We start from the raw sequence: 24,763 nt of genomic DNA on the forward strand, positions 1-24,763 counted from the left end.
TTTTGACAGTCTCTGTTCCAGGCAAACTGGCTTGCTAACCAACTATCCACATGTAACAACTCTCCTGTTCACACAACCCCATCCCATTGTCTTTGAAAAAGTGGTTCCTCACGTTCAGAATCCACTTGCTTCTATGTCAATTTTGTACAATTCCCAATTTCTCTTATTTCAAAGCAAAACTCAGGTACTATTTTCTTCATCAATCAATCAATAGATATTTATTAAGGGCCTAACATGTACTCAGCACTGTGCTAAGTGGTGGGGAAACAAAAAGAGATAAGACTGTACCTGCCTTCAAGGAACTTACACTCATCAGCTCTTTCCTCAGGTCCCTGTTGGGCACTGTCCCTCTTGAAATTATTTTGTATCACTTTGTTTATATTTGCTTATTTTTGTACAGGTTCTATATATATATGTGAGTGTGTGTGTGTGTGTGTGTGTATATGAATATATAGTATATATATTCTCAAGGAGAATATCAGCTCCTTGAGGTTAGCTACTGTTGCATTTTTGTCTTTGTATCACCAGCACTTAGTAAAATATCTTGTGCATGTTAGGTATTAATAATTTTTTTTAATTAATAGAATTACATCACACTGTATTTTTCCATTCCAAACCCTATAAATGTGGAGATATGTTCTCATGGAAAATTTGTTTGGTTGCTAGGTAGAATAAAAAAATTAAGAATGATGTAATCATGTTAAAACCACATATTTTAAATAAAATATTTTTCCTCCTAAAATAGTAATGCTCTCCATAAAGCACAAGTATTGTACTAAAACAATTTTATGTAAAAAACTGTGCTTCCTTGAGGCTAGAGCCACAGGAGTGGGAGCTGTACCACTTCTATTGTTATTGCCTAGGTCTTTAAACCAAGTGTGTGTAATTGCTTCTATTCTAGGACAAAATATTCCTTTTTAAAACCCCTAGCTCTTATCTATTACACCCATAGGAATTTATCTTATTGTTTGATAACCTTGATTAGAATTGTTAGTGGCCACTGACACTTATTTACTCTGCATTCTTTACAGTGGAGGAAGCTTATATTTTCCTACTTTACCTTCTAAATTACCACTTACAGAATTCTTTTAAAAACATATTTTTGACAAATTATAAAGTTTTGCTTGGTGACTAATGTATATGGGATGCACACATGCACACACACATATATAATATACATGTGTGTATATGCATGATAGAGTGGTGTCATAGAATACCTGCTTTGTAGTCAACAAACTGGGTCCAAATACTGGCTTTGCTTTGTACTGGTTCAGTGATTTTGAGAAATCCATTTTGAACCTTGATTTCTTCATGTGTAAAATAGTGTATCTGTATTTGTACTCCTATGTCCTAGGATTGTTATGAACTAATGAGGTAACGTAAGCAAATATAAACCATCAAAGTCTAGATAAATATTAGATATTATTATTTTCATTGAACATTTTCTCCCCTATTATATGAAACTTCTGAAAAGTACACTTCCTCTACAAATGCAGATTCATGTCTACTCTACAAGTCATAATCTTAGAGAATTGCCTCCTGAATTGAGAGATTAAGTGATTTGACCAGGATCCCAAAGTCAGTATGTGTTGGGGCTGGATAGGAATCAATATTTTCCATACTCTGATGTCAACACTCTGTCCAGTGTGCCAAATTCCATCTAATAATTGTTGCTATTGGCATAGTTGTTGTTCTGTTATAAAGCTCATAGCTATACTTATAAGCGAGATAACAGAACAAATTTGGAGAACTCTATACTAAAGCTGAAAAAAAAAGTAGTTAGGTTAGTGCCAAAGGAGTGATGCTAAATCTTTAAAGAAGGTGCTTTGCACATAAAAAGAGCTTAATAGAATATTTGCTCATTGACCAATAATCCTTTATCCTCTGTATTTGAAAAGAAGGCAAATAAGGTCATAGATGATTAGTATAATGCTTTGGATTTATGTGGAATTTTTATTTATAAATCTTAAGAAGTTTAAGGTTTTCATACGTATTATCTCATTTATTTTGAAAGATTTTACAAGTATTATTATTCATTCTTCGTTTTTCTTCTCATCTCTTCATCCCTCTTCCCCTCCCTTCTTGTCCCTTCTCCTCTCCTCTCGTCTCCTGTCCTCTCCTCTCCTCTCCTGTCCTCTCCTTTCCGCTACTTTATTCTTTGAATGGTGAGTGTCCATGTAAGGAATTGGTCTTGGAACACTTATTCTCCAATTCCCAATCCCTGTCTATCAACATCAACAACCAATGATGCCACCTTGTTTCAGCCTGCATTCTCAGACAAACAAGATTTAGTGAACTGAATTAAAATAGTGGGTTTTCATGCTTTGATTTATTCAGTCATGTTTTTTGTCTTGATCTGATAAAAATGTCTTTTCACAGACTTAGCTGAAATCAACTACATTTCTGAAGCATGTAATTCTGTAATCATCAAGGAAATATAAATTGTTTAAAATAAATTGTGGTTTAATTAATAGGTTGAACTCTTCTCTTGTCAAACAATTACTCCTTGACTAAAGACAGCTGGAGTCACTGACATCACCTTGAGCCCTTAATGCAAAGGGTATTGTGGCAGCCAGTGCTTCCAGTGGAATGGACTTTAGAGGTGTGTAGACTAATCATATTTCCATAAGACAATAGTGAAGTGACAAGATGAATGATTATGCAGAGATCTAACCAAATAATGAAAGCTCAGGAAATGACCAGGTTTTTGGGGCTTCATTGATCTCTTTTCTATCCCTCTTCTTTCTTCCCAGAAGAAGGAAAAAGGCTAAGTTATCTTTGTAAATAAGTAAATGACAGTGTAGCCTCTAGGTTATTTTAGTAGCAGCAACAGGAATCTATTCTCTAACTATTCCCCCAACCAAAAAGGTGTGCAGAGTTGAAAACATCTTAGATTGTCCTCACTTGTCCTCGCCTGGCTATGCGTTATTTTCTCCTCCAGTTCTTAGTCTGACTCCAGCTGCCTTCTGTTTTCTTCAGTTTGAGGAGAAGAGAAACATCTAGCCTCAGGAGCTTGCTGGATAGGGATCTGCACTGGGTGATTACAACATTAGAAAGAAATATAGGCTTATGGTCTGAAGGCAGGACAAAAAAAGAAAGCCCAGGTTTTCTTCCAGTTCTGGCCTTGGAAGTCTAGTTATGAAATGTATAAGATAAACAGCTCATGTTTATGTCCCCAGGTGGTCTCCTTGATCACCAAACCAGTTGCAAGTTTATAAATCTGATCAATATCTAAGTGTGTATGTGAATATTCTATGAATAAGCATATTTGGATTTAAAAAATAATGGATGATGAATACAATATGTAAATAAATCAAGACATGTAATGGTAATTTAAATGGGAAAATCTTTCCCATAGGCCCATGTGATCTGCTTGGGTCACATGGAGCCTGTGGTGGGAGGAGTTTGCTGAACAGGTGAAACAAGAGAGAGTGGAGGACAAAGTGAGTCAGAGAGGTCAGAGCTGGGAAAGAGAGAACAAGCAGCAACTAGCATGAGTGGGAAAGCAGGTCTGTGATTTTATTTAAGGGAGTCTGTTTGTGATTTGTTTAAAGGAGCTGGTTTGTGGGAAGCCTGATGGAGGGGAAGGTTTGGGAATAGTAGTGCCCCCTGCATTGTGTGTAGGGTTCTGTGTTGCTATGTTGAATTTGGTTTGCACGTGTTGGGATTCAGTTTTCTGGTGTTTGAATAAATGATTTGGTTCTGTCTTCCAAGTGGAGAGACTGTTATATTTTGTGACTCAAAACTGTGCTAGCATATTCATAGCTGCCTTAGGCACTGTGAATATTGCATTGGCAAAAAGATCATCAGCATTGAAAGAGTGGAAGAGTCATGTAATGGGATTAGAAATCTCTAGTGACAAAAATCTCTATTTCCAGAAACAGGGGAGGAGAAAAGCCTTCAATCTTTTTGCCTACACAGTCAACAGAGGAAGAGAGCAGAACTGCTTACTCATGGTTTGCTGCAGGTGACTTTCTGGTGTCTGATACCTCATCTCCCTGTAATGCACTCTCCATTGAACACCTTTTATCACTCTTTTCTGCCCATTTCTCAGGACTCAAACTTCACGAGGACATCACATATGATCCTTCCTTGACCCAACCCCCATGTAGCCTCAATAGATAACTTCTCATACAGTACTATCCCATTACTCCTTGGAAGCCTTTAGAAGAGGCCAAATTTCTATGCCAAAGTTAAGCAGAATATTTGGGGGATTTAATCCAGTTAGTTTTTATTTTTATTTATTTTCCCTTTCTCCTTCCCCATTCACCCTCACTGAGAAGGCAAGCAATTCAATATAGATTATACATGTGTAGTTATGCACAGCAATTCCATATTAGTCATGTTGTAAAAGACTAACAACATTTTCCTCTATCCTATCCCACCCTCCATTTATTCTGTTCTGTCCTTTGACCCTGGCCCTTTTCAAAAGTGTTTGTTTCCGACTGTCCTCTCCCTTTAGCTGTCCTCCGTTCTATTATTTCCTCTCCCATTCCTTTCCCCCAACTTTCTTGTATGGTAAGATACCCAAATGAATGTATATGTCATTTCTTCCTAAAGACATATCTGATGACCGTAAGGTTCACTTATTCTCTTTTATCTCCTCTTTCTTCCCTTCCATTGTAAAAGCTTTTTCTTGCCCTTTTATGTGAGATAATTTGCTGTATTCTATGTCTCCCTTGCTCCTTCTCTCAATATATTCCTCTCTTACCCTTTAATTTTATTTTTAGATATCATTCCTTCATATTCAACTCACCTTGTGTCTCCCCATGCATATGTATGTATAGATATACATATATACATATATATATGCATGCATGCATGCATGTATGTATGTATGCATATTCCCTCCAACTACCCTAATACTGAGAAAAATCCCATGAGTTACAAATATCATCTTTCCATGTAGGAATGTAAACAAGTCAACTTTAATAAGTTCCTTATGATTTCTCTTTTAAGTTTACCTTTTCATGCTTCTCTTGATTCTTGTATTTGAAAGTCAAATTTTCTATTCAGCTCTGGCTTTTTCAATAAGAATACTTGAAAGTCCTTTATGTCATTGAACGTCTATTTTTCCCCCTGAAGTATTATACTCAGTTTGCTGGGTAGGTGCTGCATGGTTTTATTCATAACTCCTTTGACCTCTGAAATATCGTATTCCAATCCCTCCTATCCCTTAATGGAGAAGCTGCTAGATCTTGTGTTATCCTGATTGTGTTTCCATAATACTTAAATTGTTTCTTTCTGGTTGCTTGTAATATTTTCTTCTTGATCTAGGAACTCTGGAATTTAGCTACAATATTCCTAGAAGCTAAAGACCCCTGCAATGGCCCTCTGATCAGCTTCTTGATCTCCACACTTTATATGGGCTGGGAACTCAGGAAGCAGCCACTGCCACACCACCACCTCTGCTTTCCAGGGCTGAGGCTGTGACCATGCTCCTCTTTCACCCAGGTCCAACAGAGTTTTCCTACTGACCTTATATGTAGTCTTTGGCATTTGTGGACCAAAAAGTCTGGAAACCTCCACAACTGCCAGTGATTCATTCCCCTGAAGCCTGCTCTGACTTGTCTATGTTGGTGTGATCCATGCTCGACTGCTCTCTGCTCCCATTCCAATGCAATAGACTCTTCTGCTCAATGTCCTAGGCTGTCTTTGGCTGGAGACTTGTTTCACTCCATCATTTTGTGAGTTCTGCAGCTCTAGAATTTGTTTAGAGCCATTTTTACAGATATTTAGAAGGGTTTGGGGGAAAGTTCAAGCAAGTCCCTGCTTTTACTCCACCATCTTGGCTCTGCCCTTCAATCCAGATAGTTAAAACTGACTGCTTATTTGATTATTTTATTTGCTTAATTGTCTCATATTTTACTTCCCAGGTGAGATTTAGAACCCTGATATACTTTCAGTTTACATGGATGGAAAATTTAGTTATAATTGGCTTTCTCTGGGATGTAAATATATTTTAAAACATTTTACAATTCCTGCTATGATAAAAGTATTAGATTTAGGTAAAATCAAGGCCCAGCATAATCAGATGCTTTCATACTGGGTGGGAAATATTCTTTCGTGATGGAATTTGCATTGTGGTTTAATGGAAGGGCCAAAGAGAAGACTTTTGTTTCTGAAGAACAAATGCCATAAAAAGCAGAAACAATTATTTCATACTCCTGGACCAATAAGTGACTTTCTGTCAGTAAAAGTCTAGACATGACTTACATTTAAAGGATGACACTCCCTGAAGAACTTAATTATCTGAGATTGATGGAGATAAGCATAGTTTGGAGTAAAATAGGTATAATTTTAAGACATCTTATTTTGAAAGACATTATGATATAGATACGTCTTGTGCTAGACTTTGAGTCAGAAAAACCTGGGTTCAAATTCTATCCCTAGTAGCTTCTACCTATATTCATGGACAGGTCACTTTTTTAGATGTAAATATTCTCCCCATAAAATGGGGAGAATAATAACTGTATTACTTTGTGATATTGTTATAAGCCTTAAATGAATTAGTATATGTGAAATGCTTGACAAATCTTAAAACAGTTTATAAATACTATTATTATTATTAATCTATAAAATGAGGGGATTGGATTGGATGCTCCCTGTCTCTTTTAAGTATTGAAATTTTGTTACCCTCTTTTAAGTCTGATGCAGTTAAGAGGGCATTGGCCTAGGGATTAGGCTTACCTTAGTTCTAGTTCCAGCTATACCATGAGTTGTGTAACCTTGGGCAAGTCACTTAACTCCTTGGAGCTCCAATTTTCCATTCTGTAAAATAAGAGACAAACTAAATGGTCTCTGAGGCTCCTGTGTATTTTACATAATGTTGATAACATTAATTGGTGAGAGAGAGCAATCTTATACCATCTATTACCAGAAGTTCAAATTTGCTATTTAATTTTAAATCACACAATATAAGTTATAAATTTATATTATATAGTACATGTGTATCCATACACATATATTATAAATTATACAATAAAAATTAGAGAAAAGTAGTTGGAGGTATTTTCACAACTCTGTCCACGGGAGGGAGAGGAAAGGTCATCTTAACTAAACAACAGATAGAGGAAAGCACAAAAACCTCAAACAATATTTTAGCTATATGAAATAGAAACATTTTTGAACAAAAAAAATAAAGAAAACTGGGAGAAGTTTATGATTTTGATTGGATGACTATCTGTTTCAAATATATCAATAAGGGTCTGAAATCCAAGATATATGAAGAACCAAGACCAAGAACCATTACCCAACATGTAAGTGAATTAACAGTTTTTGAAAGGAGAATTGTGAATTATTAATGACTATATAAAATATTGTGTGAAATAATTAATAACAAGAGAAATGAAAATGAAAACAATACTCAGGTTTCATTTTACACTCAGCAAATTGTTGAAGATGAAAGAAAGATTGAGATAGTTACTGTTGGAGAGCCTAAAGGAAAAGATACATTAATAATTCACTGTTGGTAGAGCTGGAACCATATTGGAAAATATTTTGAAAATTTACTAGAAAAATAATTAAGATTTCTATACTCTTTGATACAGAAATATCATAATGATTATGTATTTCATGGAGTTAAAGACAGAAAGAAAGGTCTCATATATACCAAATTATTAATTTTGACATTTTTGTAGTAGTACAGAACTAGAAATAAAGTATGGATTCATTACATGAATGCAATAGTAAATATAACATACTTCAAGAAATGGTAAAGAAAAATTCAGAAAACACAGAAAGACATACATGAACTGCTATAAAATGAATTAGGGAGAAGGAATACGCACACTTCCTAAAACACTATAAATAGAAAGAATGAAAGAAAAGAAACTATTGAGAAAAATAACAATGATGTAATCCTGGGTAAAGTAAATTACAAAGGTAAAATACACTTCTCTCTTTTTATCAGAAGTGGGGAGCTATGGATGAGGGATATAGGATAGACTATGAAGCCTGACTATTATGTGGATAGGTTTTATTAAACTTAAAAAAGGCTACTTTGTTATTAGAGAAGACTTGCTGGAAAGGGTAGGAAATACATTCAGAAATTAATGTGATGTTAGAAAAATAATAAAATTAACAAAAAAGGGTTAATTCAAGTGCAAGATAGGTGAGGATTTATGAAGACAACATCTAGAGGCTCTAAGTGATTTAAACTCTCCAAGACCCATTACATCTCATCATAACGAAAAAAACCTCCACAATTATATGATCTCTGCTCTATTATCTTTATTCTTAGAAACATTGTTGAGAATAGCTGCCAAAAAAAACTGGAAATAGATGTTTTTTGATTCAAGTATTGTGGAATGAAGGATGAGGTTAATTTTAGAAACCAAAATCAGTGAACTTACCATTGATTTACAGCAAAATTGTAGAATGAATTTTTACCTTATAGAATATATACATACATATGCATATATCTACACACATATATATGTATATATGTATATTTATATACACACATATACATATACATACATACACACACATATATACACATATATGTGTGTGTGTATATATGTAATCTACATGCTTGTGACTACTTAGGAAATGAAGCAGGAAGTACCAAAAAGCAACAAATGTTCACTAAGAAGTTGTGCCAAAGCAGTAATTGTGTGTATGTGTGTGTGTGTGTGAAGTATACGGAGCAGATAATGAATCAAATCCACATCACAATTCGTAGTTTGAAAAGAGTTTTCTTCATAATACTGTGAGAACAGTAAGCCAGTCAGCAAGCATTTATTAAGTGCTTATCCTGTACCAGATACTGTACTAAGCACTGGAAATATATTGAAAATAACAACCAAATCAATCAATCAATAAACAAATGAGGCAAACAAACAAACAAACAAACGAATAAATAAGTAAGCTAGCGCACACACTGATCATTTCTGACAGTATTTTAATATTTCATGTCTGTAGTCTTCCACCTCTGTGATGAAGGATGGAATTTTGTTTTTCCACTTCATTTCCGTGACCAAACTTGGTCATTAATATTACAAAATGCTACATTTCCTTTCTTGTGCTTGTTCTTTCCATTTATAGCATCGTAATTATTGGATATATTGTTTTCTTGGCTCTGTATAATCAACATCTGATCATTTAAATATTCTTATGTTTCACTAAATTTATGTTTTTCATTTCTTATGGCATGGTAATATTGCATTATGCTCATATGTCCCAATTTATCTAGTTGTTCCCCAATCAACAGGCATCTATCTACTTAGCAAGATGAAATAATAAGCATAAATATGAGCTTCTCTACATGGACTCAAACATCCCTTAGTGCACAGTGTAAGATGGAAGCTATATACTTTAGATGTTAACTTAAAAAAGTAGAGTATGAGTTGACTGTAACCTTGCCATGAGGCAGCCATATCATGTAGTTATGAAGAAAGCTAATAAGGTATGTGAATAAATTTTATGATAATATAGCAGTATAATGTACAAAATAGATAATTATTCTATTTGCATTGGTCAGACTACATCTGGATTATTGTGTTGAATTGTGGTGTCCACATTTTAAAAGAGACTTTGACAAACTGGATTATTCATAAAGGAAACAAATGGATTAGTGAGAAGTGTGGAAACTGTCATATAAGGAATGATGAAGGGAACTGGAAATGTTTCTCCTACAGAAAGGAAGCTTTAGGAGGGTCACAAAATCTGCTTCTCAAACATTTATAGGTCAGTCACATTAAGAATTATCTTATGTAGCCTCAGAGGACAGAGTGAAGCCCAATAGGTACAAATTATACATAAGCAGATTTTTGGTTAATAAAAGAAAAATCTTTCAAACTGGTAAAGACCTCCCAAAATGCAATGGATTGCCATAGGAGGTAGTGAGTTCTCCATCATTGGATGTGTTCACACAGAGGATATGAGTGATGCTATAAATTGGATTACTGCCTTTTATAGAAGACAGGATTGGATAGCTTTAAAAATACTATCTATCATTCTCAAAAACCAAGAACCAAAAGTAGTCAATTCTGAGATTTCTCTGATCCATTTCTTACATTTTCAAATAGTCTCATACTTAATTCCCCCCCAAAATGGAAATGATACCCTATATAAATATAAATATATTTGTATGCATGTACACACATACATATATATGTATGTATACACATATACACACATTTTATATTACTTCTTGAAAAAGGTGATTGTCAGCTCTTTCCAATATTTATCTGCAAGTAATTCATTTGCCAACTAATCACTGCAATTTTGCTTTTTTTCACATAAAAGAAAGTACAAATAGTTGATTTTCTTCCTTCAAAGCATCCTTTAAACCTATACTGACATGTTTAAGACTCATCACAGTTTTTTAAAAAGGACCATATGACAGCAACCACATTGAAGTTCTTGTATAGTAGAACTACATAATGACAAAGTTTATTTGTTACTTCTCGAGACCTTGAAAGATTTTCTCTTATTGTAGAGCCACAAATAAGTGACTGCTGTTCTTCTTAGCTGTTGCTAGATGGCAGGTCTACCTACCTTTCAAGTTGTATTGCAAAAATCCATAAATCCCAAACATCATTTGTAACAATAGAAATTTTGTCTTCTTTCTTCTACTTGAACCACATTCAGAAATATTATTTTGTAAGCATTCTAGAAATATTCTTTTTTCCCCTTTTCTACAAAGCTGGATGTCCTTGAGTTTTATACCTATTATTTAACAATGTTGAAGGGAGGGAAGGAGAGCCTTGGTATTTGATTTCATGGAAATATTTCCATTTTTTTACCTTCAAAGATACTTGTTAATATGGAAAGGAGCTCAAAATTCAGCCCAATTAAATTCAAAATGTTCATTCAGTACTTACCATGTTCTAAGTACTACTCAAAGAGCTGGGCATAAAAAGAAAACAAAGAAACAAAACAGTCCTAGTGCATAAGGAACTTGTTTTCTACTGGCATTTTACTCAATTACACAAAAATTCAAATTACAAACTAATCTGATTATCATTTGGTCAGATATTGTCCTTCTCTCTTTACCATCCCACTCTCATTCTTCTTAGTGTGGACTCCATGTTACAAGCTTTGAACTTTTAAAAATTTATATCAGAACAGAAAAGAGAATCCCAATAATTTTTAAAACCTTGGAAGTCCAATCTTTGTTGAAAATTTTGGTTCACAAGCTTGAGTCAGTGCAACGTACAGTGCATATAGCTGATTTATCATTACTGATCCAAACAACTATGACACTTGTTAAACAAACTGAAGTGTTAAGCTAACACTTCTTAATGCAGGCAATCAAACTGTTAATCAAAGAGTGCAAACTCTTCTAAGAACTAATTTGTGTCTTAAAGGTTTAGATGACTTTCATATTGGACTCAAGACAATACTTTCTTTTTGGGTGTGTGTGTGTGTGTGTGTGTGTGTGTGTGTGTGTGTTTCCCCAAATTACATGTTAAAATAATTTTCAGCATTTTGTTAAAGTTTTGAGTTCCAAATTCTATCCCTTCCTGGTTTTCTCCCCTCCCCTCCCACTGAAACAGTAAGCAATCAAACACAGGTTATACATGTGCAATCATGTAAAACATTTCTGTATTGGTCATTCCATCCAAGAAGACTTGAATTAAAGAAAAAAAGGATGAAACTGAAAAATAGCATGCTTCAGTCTTATATTCACACAATACCAGTTCTTTCTCTTGAAGAGTGGATAATGTGCTTTATTATTAGTCCCTTGGAATTGTTGTGGATCAATGCATAGATGAAAATACCTAGGTAATTCATAGTTCTTCAACACACAATATTGCTGTTACTGTGTACAATATTCTCCTGGTTCTGTTCCCTTCACTTTTTATCAATCTCATGTAAGTCATCCTAAGATTTTCTGCAATCATCCTGTTTCTCATTTCTTATAGCACAACGACAATATTCCCTCTTTGTCAAACTGAAGGTTATATGTCTCCTTCTGAGGTGGTCATCTTACAAATCTCCATCAATAAAAACTGCCCTCAAGCCAACACAGATTCCTTGACTCAAATGTGGAGAATGCAGGATGCCATCCTTGTCACACCTAGGAACAGGCTGGGACTTCCAGTGTACTTTTTTCTGTGGGTTCTCCAAAGTATTTACTGTATAATTTGCTAATTTGATATTCAAATTACTAATAAAGTTGTTCAAAATATTTTTCATTGATGATCTATCTAATCAGAGAATCCATATATTTATCCATTGTTTAAAAACACCAACTTTTTTATTATGTTCTAGTACACAAATGATTATTTTATTATAGAAAAACAATTCCAAAGTGGAGGCTGAAAATGAAATAGAGTTATACGAGGCTGATGAACTTATTCCTTCTATCTAATGAAAGTACTAAAACTTATTCTTATTATAGTCTCATAGATAAATGTCTTGTAGAGCTTTCCAAACTTTGATTTTAATAAATCAAAAAAGTAAATAGAATATGTCGTTTGATATCACAAAATGTATTTTTACTCTATGGAAAACACTGGATAAAAAAGATGTCTCTACCAATGTCAATCCTTCACCGAAACACCTTTGTGATTCCCCAGTGCCTCCAAGTAATATAATAGAGGACTCAACCAGACATTTATAGCTCTTCAATATGCTAGCTCCAACAGCCTTTATTATTTCTATTACTTTCTTCAAATATTCTGTGATCTAGGCAAACTTGACTACCAGCTGTTTGCTGAACTTGTCCTGAATTCTGTTTCCTTGCTTTTGCCTAGATTCCTTATCTCTGTAATTGAAGGTACTCTCTCCCAGACTAGGTCCTTAGAATCCTTAGTTCACCTTTACATAAACCAAGTTAGATGGGAGGGCAACCAGGTGGTGTAGTAAATAGATCATCAGACCTGGAGTCAGAAGGACCTAAGCTCAAATCTGGCCTCAGACATTCACCAGTTATATGACTCTGGGTACATTATTTAACCCTGTTTACCTCAGTTTCCTCATCTGTAAAATGAACTGGAGAAGGAAATAGCAAGTCAGTTCAGTATTTTTAGCAAGAGAACCTCAAATGGGGTCATGAAGAGAGGGCCATGCCTGAACAAAACATTAGATGAGAGAGTTGATAAAATGCTTGACAGAAAGATCTAAGTTCAAATCCTCACTCAGATGCTTATAAGATATGTGACCCTGGACAAGTCACTTAACCATCCATATACCTCAGTTTTCCTATCCATAAAATGAAGGTAATAGTAGCACCTACCTCCCAGAGTTGTTTTGAGGATCAAATGAGATAATATTAATTATACACTTTTCAATTCTTAAATAAGTAATAATAATACCTGAATCCTAGCATTACACAGGTACCATCTCCTTTAGTTGTTCATGATTTTTCTATATATTGTCATAATATTTGTGTTAATCTGTCATCAAATCTTACATTATGAACTTGGTCCTTTTGAGGAAATAAGGTGATAATTGTGATATATGATATACGTGATATACTATGGGAAAACACATTAAGCGCTTTAAAAATAAAGGCAAAAGTGGATTTAAACGTGTATATAGCTTAACTTTGCATTAGTCAGGCAAAATTCTCTCATTTTTTATGGGGCAGTGCTATATTTATGCCTTGGAGTTCTTCTTGCAAAGTGATTTCATTATTTTCTTTAATAAGCACCCTAGCTAAGGCTGGATTGATATGTCACTCTTGTGGAACTCAAGCATCACATTCTGGGATCCAAGAAGGTGAAAAAATACTTATTCTAAAGTTAAGGTAGACATTAATATTCATATTTCTCTAAACCTTGTTTCAAATATGTTTCTTCAGCACTTTAATAGATCCATGATATCATTAGTATGGACACTCCATCGATACAGAATCTCTCTCATTTGTTACTCTTCATCCTGTCTGGTTCTTGTCTCTTTCTCTGTAAGTTGTTCCTAGTGATCCAGCCATTGTTCTAGAAAACTTGGCCTGGAAGTTTTAGTATTTTGTCTACAAAAGTGCCTCATTTAGGCTTTCGACCCTGTTTCCCTCACTCTTACATCCCTTGGCTCATCCCTTTTTTGGAACATATGGCCTTAGTGGTATATTAGTTAACGGGTCAAAGTAGTTGGGCACGAGGGTAGGAGAGGCCTCAGTAGAATCCATTTCAGGATCCTAGGATGTGAAAGAAAGGGCTTCTCATTCAAATATGCAATAAGTCTGCTAGCTTTATGTTGAAAATATGTAACTTTAAACATTTTCTCAAAGATATAGGGAAGATAGAATTCACAAGAGGATCAGGGTACCCTTGTTTTTTGGGGTAGCACATGGCATATACCAAATTAGAAGGACATTAGCTTCAAGAAGACCCTAAAGTGGAAACTCTGTAGAGGCAAGATAGCCAGAAGACAAACAGTGACAATGTTCTTGGGATCTTATGTAAGTCATTTAATTTCTCTGTGCCTTAGTTTTCACATTGTAAAACAAAGGAGTTGGGCCAGATGGCTCAAGCAGTTCCTTCTAGCTGTAAATCAATCATCCAAGGGGCAGAGGCCAAGATGGTGGAGAAATATGGACATGCTCTAACTCTCCCCACAAAGCCCTAAAAACATCTATAAAAAATGACTCTAAACAAATTCTAGGACAGCAGAAGTCACAAAGAGATTTTCAGCCCAAGACAAGCTGGAGGCTGACAGGAAGGGTCTATTGCTTTGGGCTCAGAGAAAAAACACCAAATTCAGCTTCAAAGTTCAGTGAGAAGGCTCTCTCACCTAGGTGAGAGGGAAAAGTGTTCTGGCCCCAGCCCCATCTCCCAGGCAGTAGCAGTCATTGCTGCAGCAGTGGTCACTTCTGAAGTTTTCTCCCTATAGATGGTGGGAGAATAGGGTAGCTGATCTGAGTCTCAGTCCAGAGTGGCAGGGCTGGGGTGAGGAGGAGCAGTGATGTGACAGAGCTGATGGTGGCTGTGGAGAGGGAATCCTACTCGCAGTTCCAGGGCAGTAAAGAGTGCTTGTGGTTGTTCACAGACCACAGTACAAGTCAGTAGAGGAGTAAACACCTCTCCTTTGATCATATCACCTTGGAAGAACTGAAAATATACAGGCTCATAGAAGTATTTCTGAGAACAGCTGCACAAAACTTTTGAAGCCTGGGGTAGTATACTCTCCATTTGACAAAGGACTTAAAAGTAATTGGCTGGGAAAATACCCCCAAAGGGGAAAACAAATAAAACTATAGAAGGTTACTTTCTTGGTGAAAAAGTAATTTCTTCCATCCTTTCAGGTGAGCAAGATCAAAGCATAAAACCAGAGGAAGACCAAAGTATACAACCAGGGGAAGACAGCAAGGTGAAGGCTTCTATATCAAAAGCCTCCAAAAAGATATGAAATGGTCTCAGGCCATGGAAGAGCACAAAAAGGATTTTGAAAATCAAGTAAGAGAGACAGAGGAAAAATCAGGAAGAGAAATGAGAGAGATGCAAGAAAATCATGAAAAATGAGTTAACAGCTTGCTAAAGGAGACCCAAAAAAATCCTCAAGAAAATAACACCTTGAAAGATAGATGAACACAAATGGCAAAAGAGGTTCAAAAAGCTAATGAGGAGAAAAATGCCTTAAAAAACAGGATTGACCAGGAGAAGGAGAGCTTACTGAAAGAAAACAATTCTTTAAAAATTAGAATGGAGCAGGTGGAAATCTATGACTTTATGAAAAATCAAGAAATCATAAAACAAAACCAAAAGAATGTAAAAATAGAGGACAATGTGAAATATATCTTTGGAAAAACAATTGATGTGGGAAATAGATCCAGGAAAGATAATTTTAAAATTACTGGTCTACCTGAAAACCATGATCAAAAAATGAGCCTAGACATCATCTTTCACAAAATTATCAAGGAAAACTGCGCTGATATTCTAGAACCAGAGGGGAAAATAGAAATAGAAAGAATTCCCTGATCACCTTCTGAAAGATATCTCCAAAGGAAAACTCCTAGAAATATTGTATTAAAATTCCAGAGTTCCCCAGTCAAGGAGAAAATATTACAAGAAGACAGAAGCAACCAATTCATGTATTGTGGAAATACAATCAGGATAACATATGATTTAACAGCTTCTACACTAAGGGATCAAAGGATTTGGAATATGATATTTCAGAGGTCAAAGGAGGTAGGATTAAAAACAAGAATCACCTATCCAGTGAAATTGAGTGTAATACTTTAGGGCAAAAAATGGAATTTCACTGAAATAGAGGACTTCCAAGCATTCTTGTTGAAAAGACCAGAGGTGAATTGAAAATTTGACTTTTAAATACAAGAATCAAGAGAAACATGAGAAGGTAAACAGGAAAGAGAAGCCATCTGGAATTCATTAAAGTTGAACTGTTTACATTCCTACATGGAAAGATGATATTTGTAACCCATGACACTTTTGTCAGTATTAGGGTAGTTAGAGGAAATATGTAAATATATATGCATATATATGTATATATACACATACATGTATATGTAGGTGTGTATGTGTATATTGTATATGTGTGTATGTGTATGTATATATGTATTTATATATACATAGGTACGTACACATACCTACAGGGCATAGGGTGAGCTGAATATGAAGGGAGAATACATAAAAAATAAAATTTGTTGTTGAGTGTAACACTGTACTAGGAGTAAGAAAAAGGGGGAGATAGAATGTAGAATATCATCTCACACAAAAAAGGCAAGAAAGAGCTTTTACAATGGAGGGAAAAGGGGGGAGATGAAAGGGAATAAGTGAGCCTTATTCTCATGGGATTTGGCTTAAGGAGGCAATAACATGCACTCAGTTGGGTATGAAAATCTATTTTATACTGTAGGAAGGCAGGGGAGAGGAGAGGGAAAGTAACAGCAGGGATTGTTAAAACAAGCAAAAAAAAATGTTTTTGCAAGCAACTGGGAAATAAGATGTACAGACAATGGTGTATAGAAATCTATTTTGCCCTACAGGAAAATAGAGGGGAGAGGAATGGAAGAAGGGAGGTGATGGAAGGGATGGTGGGAATGGGTGAATTGGGTGCATGCTGTCCTGGGTTGGGGTGTGGCGAGCAATGGGGAGAAAATTTGGAAATCGAATTTTTGTGTAAGTCAATGTTGTAAACTGAAAATATATTATATATTAAAATTTAAAAAACAAAATAAAGTAGGTTAACCACTAAAAAATCAATGATCCTATGAATAGCTTTAATGTTAACTGGTGCTGTTGATAGGGCACTGACTCTGGAATCAGAATGACCTGAGTTCACATCCAACTTCAGACACTTGCTGTGTGACCCTATGCAAGTCACTCAGTAACTTCAGCTGTAAAATTGGGATAATAATAGCAGCTGCCTCCCAGTACTGTTGTGAGGATCAAAGAACATAATATTTGTGAAGGGCTTTGCAAACGATAAAGTGCTATACATACATATGCAAGCTATTATTTTTTTGTTTTTCTAAAATGTATGCCCACAATGGTGGCAAATTGAATTGTATGTATATTTTGAAATATGAGAAAAGAACATTGAAAAAAATATATTTTATATATATATATATGTACATACACTCATATATATATATACATTTTTGCATATTCATACACACATATTTGTTGTTGACAGGTATCTTTTTGTAATCCAAATATATTTCACTTCCTTGTTCATTTAATGTCAAGTGAAACTGGGCTGAATGCAAATGTAGTCAACTCTTGATTATCCAGACTAATGGAGGAGAACAGATCAAGAAAAAAAATCGATCAATTAATAAATAATTGACTCCCTCATATGTATATGTGCTGTGCTAGGTATAAACATGGATAGTAGGAAGAAGTTGATCAGAATACCATGAAAGGACTGTTAATAGCTCTCATTGATTTAATATGGAGCCAGTGACTATCATTCCCTGAGAAGGCAGGAAGCTTTTCCAAACTGGAAGCTAATATTTCATGAACTTAATTTATTTACTGCGTGTTATTTAATGGTCTGGAAGAGTCAATTGATTTTACAAAACTTTCTTACCTATTCCCTGGCAATGACTCTATGATATGGCAAAATCTGGTTCACTATGTCAGAAAATTCTCATCAATGAGTGAAAACAATTTTCTGTTTACTATATGAAAAATATGATGGACAGAGAAAGCATGTTATAGCCCAAAAGGCATGCATTCTTCTCATGCCACTAACACATGTAGGCTGTGTCAGGGTATGTCACTTAAAACTTCAATATTCAAGGTCAAAGATGTCGAACATATGCCCTAAAAGGTACATGGAGGCTACAATACTCTCAAGTCCAACCCAAATCATATTGATTGTAATTGAAAAATACTTAATCAAATGCAACAAAACTGATAATATTACATTTTAAAACTGAGTCAAAATGTATCTGCTAAGATCCTTATATGTAGATTAGTAACCGCCATTTTTATTTGAGTTTGATACCACTGCTAGCTCTTTAGTTAAAGAGAAGGATCCCCCCAGCATTGATTGAAGAAATCACAGGTTTGATTTCTAACCCTTTGTATATACAAAACCATGGGCTAAAGGCTAAGAATACAAAGAGAAAAGCAAGCTACCAAGGAGCTCACAGCCTAATGGGAAGTTTCAACTTTAAGTCGTATGCACAGGCCCAATCATGCATAGGGTACAATAGCAAAAAACATGGTAATTCATCTCCCATAATGCCATTTCCATAGATAAAACCATACCTATCGTGGAGGTTGAAACATTTGATAATGCCATTGAGATTACTGGTAAAATGATTTCAGATGACATGACTGCTGAAGAGACAAGGGGCTGTAGCACTCACAGATGAGATGCCAGACTACATCTCCATATTAGTTGATGGCTCCAAGGGCCAGGCTAGAAGCAAGATTGGGGGCTCTGGGTAGGGTGAGTACTGCTATTTTCAAGACCCTTGAACTTTCCTTTTCATCGGTGGCAGTTGGTTAATGATTAGTGCTGGTCAGAATGGTAGATTAATTATTCTTGCCAAGCGTGACTCTTCTTGATTACAGCTGCAAGGAGGCTGGACTAGAAGCAGCACAGGTGGTTGGCAGGGGTGATATCTGTTATTCCTAGGACATTTGGGTTTAGGGACCTGAATACAAGGCAAGTTTATGGCAAAAGCTAAAGAGTAGTTATACATCCTAATATAGTTGTATGTATACATACTTAATGCATGTGTACATGTGGGAAGGACAGCTAGGTGGTGCAGTGGATAGAGCACCAGTGCAGGAGTCAGGAGGACATGAGTTCAAATCTCACCTCAGACACTTGACATTCACTAGCTGTGTGACCTTGGGCAAGTCACTTAACCCCAGTTGCCTCATGCTGGGTCATCTCCAGTCATCCTGATGAATATCTAGTCACTGGATTCAGAGGGCTCTGGAGAAGAGGTGAGGCTGGTGACCTGCACAGCCCTCCCTCACTCAAAACAAAGTCAAGTGCAAGTCAGGTCATTATTTCTCTGATGGTATAGTCTTCTTTGGCAACAAAGGACATACACACAATGTACATGGAACATACATGTATACATGTATAACACATCTACCTGTACGTGCATATATATTTATATGCATGCAAGTACATGTATATGTGTGCATAGATAGATAGATATAGATACAGCTCTTAAAAGGTTTTCAAAGCACTACCAGGAAAAAAAATGTAACCTCTGTCATTCAAATTTTAATTGGCATGCTTTAATATTACCTACAAACATTTTTCCCCTTTGCAATACGGAGAGAATTTCAACTACCATCCCCTTCAAATAAGAAAAAAAACCCTAAACTCATACTTTCTTTAATTTAAAACATTCTATGTTAGATTCTCCAGTCTCATTCAAATACTTCCCATACTTACTTGAAAAGTCCAGAGAAATTCAGTAAATGTAACTTTTATGTCATTGTCTATATCATTCCAGAGAAGACAGGAATTATTTTCTTATGGATTCAGGATTTATAAATACCTTCCTATAGAACAAACACCCATATAAGAAGCGATTTAAAGGGAGATGTTACAATATAGAGAGTTGAGCATGCAGGCCTGTGTCTTCATGGCCAAGTGATGGATGAGTTAAGATTCAAAGCCATAGAAGAAGATAGCAGCGTTTTGCCTTTCCAGAGCTAGAATTCTGCCAATAAATAAAAATCCAGCACCTTTCAAGTAATACTGATTGGCAGATTTATTTCACTTCTAACATCTGTGGCCTCCAAAATTTGGCCTTGGGGTGTCATAATAATTCAAAACTATGGATTTTTTTCAAAATAAAGGACTTAGAAGATGGTTTGCAGGTGGTATTTTGCTAAACGCATCTGGATTTTTCTTTTCAGACCAAGTGAAGATCAAAAAAAAATATTGTGATTACCCCCTACCCAGACATCTATTGCAAAGGAAATACATTGGCGATTGGTACGATTTTTCAGAATATATGGATTGACTTTAAATGTAGTTAATTTTGATAAAGTTTACAGACATATATTCCTCTCGTATTTATATCTGTATAAAAGGATAGGACTCAGAAATATTAAGCTTTTTTTTTTTGTAAATACATTTTTGATGTATCTCTTTCTATATCCCTAACAGTCACTCCAGTGGAAGTGGTCTTACTTGGTGAATATTTTGATGTTATTGTGGAGACAGGAGGCATGATGCAAAATATTACAATGATAGAGATTGATGAAACCTCTTAGTACAAAGCTCTTGTTTCAAAGATGAGGAAATGGAGGGCCCAGAGTAGTTATGACTTGCTGAAGGGCAGATGGTTTCTGAATGAAGGGAATAGTATTAGAACTCAGGACTTTTGTCTCCTATTCTACTGGTCTTTCCTCTATGTCACAATCTCTCTTGCTGATTATTTTAAATAAAGGGCAAATGTCTCTGTCCATTGGTGAATGATCAGGAAAGTGTCTATCTAATCAAATGCTCTGCTGGTATTGATAATTGGGTGAAAATGGAATATTTTCGTATGACAGGAATCAGGAAATTCTATTGGCAAAATAATCGTTGGGAAGGACTGGTATTTGTTGTTACATCATTTGAACTGGGAACATGTATATTTTATGAGTTATAATTTATTGGTGACATCCCAGAATTATTGTTATTTGTTTGTTAAATCCATATGTAGAAAGATCTATCTCAGTTCATTCATTTCTAAGATGGGAATAATAATATAATCTATCCCAGAGAATTGTTCTAAGAATTAAATGAGAACACATGTGAAACATTTTGTCAATTTTAAAGTTTTATGTAAATGCTAGTAATGATAATGACGGTGGTGGTGGTGACACCATATGAGATCTTAGCTAGGGAAGTTATTTTCATCATACTCCTGGTTCCTCATTTTTTAAAATTAGATATGAGTATCTTTTGAATAATGGTAGCAATTAATTTTGTAGAGTTTTAAGAGGCTTAAGATGCTTTGTATAGAAGTATTTATAAAGAAAAAAAACATGACAGAGAAAGTGATTTGAAGACCAGTTAAAAACATAGCTTTATCACAACCATCATTTATTTAGACTCATTAGATAAAAACTTATGAGATCCAATGTAATTGGCCTAAAATTGGGTATGAAGTCTTCAGTTTTATCTAAAATTGCAAGTACTTTACATTTCCATCTGATGAAAAATAACTCAAAATGTGTTTTTTGTATTCTTAATGCAAAAGTTTTCATCAAATAGGAGGAAGAGAGACCATCATTTCTGAGCAGAGGTTCTCTTGTGAATTTCTTTGCTGATTGTCAGTTTGGCCAGCTAATGTTTTGTTTTCAGCTCTCCTACTGCAGTTGATCCCTATAATGCCAGCTGCCTTTCATTTTCATCTTTCCTAGAACATCTGGTACTTACAATGTACCCTGTAGCTTCATTGAATCATTTCCTGCTGATATATATCTATATGGAGTTGTGATGATCACCTATGTACGCAAGTAATACAAACCTGTTCTCTCTTTCTTTTAAGCCCAGATAGCACTGGCACCAGCCTCTAATCTTATGTACCACTTTCTCCCCTTTTAGAGCCAAGCTGGCAATTCTCATCTTGAATAGCTTTAAATTGCTCATAGCAATCAATGACAACTGAGGCATCACTAAAGAATTCCTTTTATCTCCAAGCTCCAATTTAGATCTGTCATTAAGCTTGAGTAAGCTTGAACTGTCTGAACATTTTTCCTCATTGCATGCTCCAAGCACAAAAAGTCAACTTCAAAATCAAATTTTTTTCTATCTTTTACTATACTTTGTAATGGTTTAGTATGAACAATAAGCTGAATCAAAATAGTACTGTTGATCTTTAGTAACTCAGATAAAAATATGGCTTAAAAATGGGGAGCCTGCCAGATCTCAAATATGAGGTACAGCCAATCATTCATTCTTTCTCTATTTCCTTTTCCTTCTGCTGCCAAGGATGAAAGGTGTGGTGTGGAGAACAATAGTTTGGGTTTCTAGTTCTTGCTCTGTCAATATTCATGGGGCTTTAGGTATCTTTGCTAATCTCCCTAAGCCTATTTCTTCTTCTCTAAAATGAAGGCATTGGACTACATGGCTTCTCACGTAGGTTCTAGTTTAAAAAAAGAGAGAGGTGATTCTAAATGTTGTTACTAGTCATTTTGCTGAATTTCACTGCCATATTATTTAGCTTTTTAAAGGAAATACATTGGGAGAAGCTGCCAAAAACAGATATAAAAACCCAAACAAACCAGGAAACTTGTTCTCAGAAATCAGCTCAACAAAAGGTGACCAACAAGATTCAGAATTTAATTAGCGAATGAATGGAAGATGACATTATTAAATCAGTTTCCATCATGAAGATTTTTTTTCCTCCTCTCAAGTTCACATACTTCACTCCAGTATTTTCCTAATATGCCTTGGTCATTCCCAGTTTTTAAAATTTCAATTTCATAAAGCCTGTATAAATATTAGGAGTGTCATGATGAGATTAAGAACATGGAACTTGGCATTAATGTTCACATATGCCAATTATTTAGTACCTGAGATAGCACAATAATGCATGTTGAAATTTACAAAGGAGGTAAATACTGTATGTGCAAATTGTAATGATTTCCTGCCTTAAAGTCACTCTCCTTTACAGAAATTCACCTCATTGTTGTACAGAAATTCACAGACTTGGAGGTAGAAGGGATGTTAGAGATCATCTTATCCAATCATCTCATCAACCAAGGAGAAACTGAGGCCCAGAGATATTAAGTGACTTGCTCAATGTTACACAAGTAATAACTGGCAAAAGCAGAGCTTGAACCCAGCTCCTGTAACTACAGATCCAGCATTCTTTCTATCCCATCACATGGATTCCAAAAGTCAGTGGAGTGAATGTTCTGAAGGAACACATTCAGCAGAGCAACAGAGTGTACTACTGCTGCTATTCATTTCAGACTGTTTACCATTGTTGTTCAGTCATTCAGTCATGTTTGACTCTTTGTTACCCCATGGTCCAGGTCCTTCTGTTCTCCACTCTCTCTTGAAGTCTTTACAAGTTCATATTCATTGTTTCTATAAGACTATCTAACCATTTCATCCTCTGCTGTCATCTACTGTTGTTTCTTTGCCTTCAGTCTTTCCCAACATTAGGGTCTTTTCTAATGAGTTTGATCTTTTCATTAACAACCAACATGTTTAAGCTTCAGCTTTAGTAGGTAACTTTTCAGTGTATAGTTTGAATTTATTTAAGAATTGTTTGATGTGTTCTGCTTGCTGTACAAGGGACTCTTCAGTATCATTTCCAGCACTGATATTGATGTTCAATCTTTCCTTCTCCTATTTGACCACATCCAGCATACCTTGGATCATAGATCTTATATTTCCAGTTACCATGCAATATTGACTTTTACAGCATTAGACTTTCTTTTCTTCACCAGATGCAGCCACAGCTCAGCTTCCTTTTTGCTCTTTTTCAGGTGCTTCATTAGTACTGGAGCTACTTGCAGTTGTCCTCTACTCTTCCCCAGTAGAGTACTGGACATCTTTGGACTTGAGGATCTCATCTTCTGATGTTATCTCTTTTTGCAATTTCAAAACTGTCCCTGAGGTTATCTTTGCACAGGCACTGGTTTGCCATTTTCTTCTCCAGTGTATAATGTTTTGTTAGAAATCTCTGACCTGTTTATCTTGAGTAATTCTTTTTTTCAATGTTCATTACATCTGTAAACCACTTGAGGAATTAAAACATATCTACATTAATATTTCTTCATTAATAAAACTAGAAGACTAAAGTAGTTGCAGTTAAATGGCAAGAAACCTCATAGGTTCTCAGAAAGTTGAGGAAAAGAGTGGGCAGAGCACAGTCACAAGAAAGAAAATAAGAAATATCATTTAATGACAATTGGTCAGTTCATTATACAGAGTTCATTCATATTGTGTTCATTTGCAGTGCTTCAGCATATAGACCAAGTCAAAGATAATTGTAACTTGTGCCCCAACCTCTATAGCAGAGAATATAGTAATAGAAAAATTCTACAAAATACTTAAAAAACTTTTTGAAATTGCTATGAAAATGAGCTGAGGAATCACTGACAAAAGTCATGACAGGAAATATGGTAAATGAGCTGGAAAATTAGACAAAGATTTGTACATTATTTAAAAGATTCGTGTATATCATAAGTTCTTTTAATAAGAGAGATTTCAGGCTGTGGATATGGCTAACACCGAACAATGTCATCAAAAATGGTACTATCTTAGAGAAGAAACAGTACCTGATATAAGATCCATTTAAAAAATATGCTGGCTGTTTAACAAGTAGCCAGGGCATGACCTCTTTAATGAGGTCAAGGAAAAGAAAGACATCAGGCTGGGAGGGAAACAGCAACAATTACTATTGATAATCACTCTGAAG

This window comes from Notamacropus eugenii, chromosome 7 (assembly GCF_028372415.1).
Source record: "Notamacropus eugenii isolate mMacEug1 chromosome 7, mMacEug1.pri_v2, whole genome shotgun sequence".
In the NCBI taxonomy this organism is placed as follows: domain Eukaryota; kingdom Metazoa; phylum Chordata; class Mammalia; order Diprotodontia; family Macropodidae; genus Notamacropus; species Notamacropus eugenii.